Source organism: Austrofundulus limnaeus, unplaced genomic scaffold, assembly GCF_001266775.1.
Source record: "Austrofundulus limnaeus strain Quisiro unplaced genomic scaffold, Austrofundulus_limnaeus-1.0 Scaffold2636, whole genome shotgun sequence".
In the NCBI taxonomy this organism is placed as follows: Eukaryota; Metazoa; Chordata; class Actinopteri; order Cyprinodontiformes; family Rivulidae; genus Austrofundulus; species Austrofundulus limnaeus.
The window spans coordinates 10,658-12,123 of record NW_013955038.1 but is presented as its reverse complement, the minus strand read 5'-3'; positions in this window follow the sequence as shown (position 1 = coordinate 12,123).

Here is a 1,466-nt window from a genome sequence, read left to right as displayed (position 1 = left end):
ATGTGATGTCATCTGTTCTTATATGTGATGTCATCTGTTCTTATATGTGATGTCATCTGTTCTTATATGTGATGTCACCTGTTCTTATATGTGATGTCATCTGTTCTTATTTACTGTTATTGTTTACAGCAGGTTATTGTTGTTTACAGCAGGTTGTTATTGTTTACAGCAGGTTATTGTTTTTGTTTACAGCAGGTTGTTATTGTTTACAACAGGTTGTTATTGTTTACAGCGGGTTATTGTTTTTGTTTACAGCAGTTGTTATTGTTTACAGCAGGTTATTATTGTTTACAGCAGGTTATTGTTGTTGTTTACAGCAGGTTGTTATTGTTTACAGCAGGTTATTGTTTTTGTTTACAGCAGGTTATTGTTATTGTTTACAGCAGGTTATTGTTGTTTACAGCAGGTTGTTATTGTTTACAGCAGGTTATTGTTGTTTACAGCAGGTTATTGTTGTTTACAGCAGGTTATTGTTGTTTACAGCAGGTTATTGTTGTTTACAGCGGGTTGTTATTGTTTACAGCGGGTTGTTATTGTTTACAGCAGGTTATTATTTTTTACAGCAGGTTGTTATTGTTTACAGCAGGTTATTGTTGTTTACAGCAGGTTATTGTTGTTTACAGCGGGTTGTTATTGTTTACAGTGGGTTGTTATTGTTTACAGCAGGTTATTGTTGTTTACAGCAGGTTATTGTTGTTTACAGCAGGTTATTGTTGTTTACAGCGGGTTGTTATTGTTTACAGCGGGTTGTTATTGTTTACAGCAGGTTATTGTTTACAGCAGTTTATTGTTGTTTACAGCAGGTTATTATTGTTTACAGCAGGTTGTTATTGTTTACAGCAGGTTATTGTTGTTTACAGCAGGTTGTTATTGTTTACAGCAGGTTATTGTTGTTGTTTACAGCAGTTTGTTATTGTTTACAGCAGGTTGTTATTGTTTACAGCAGGTTATAGTTGTTTACAGCAGGTTATTGTTGTTTACAGCAGGTTATTATTGTTTACAGCAGGTTGTTATAGTTTACAGCAGGTTATAGTTGTTTACAGCAGGTTATTGTTGTTTACAGCATGTTATTGTTTACAGTAGGTTATTATTGTTTACAGCAGGTTGTTATTGTTTACAGCAGGTTATAGTTGTTTACAGCAGGTTATTGTTGTTTACAGCATGTTATTGTTTACAGCAGGTTGTTATTGTTTACAGCAGGTTATAGTTGTTTACAGCAGGTTATTGTTTACAGCAGGTTGTTATTGTTTACAGCAGGTTATAGTTGTTTACAGCAGGTTATTGTTTACAGCAGGTTTTTATTGTTTACAGCAGGTTATAGTTGTTTACAGCAGGTTATTGTTGTTTACAGCATGTTGTTATTGTTTACAGCAGGTTGTTATTGTTTACAGCAGGTTGTTATTGTTTACAGCAGGTTGTTATTGTTTACAGCAGGTTATTGTTTAGAGTAGGTTATTGTTTACAGC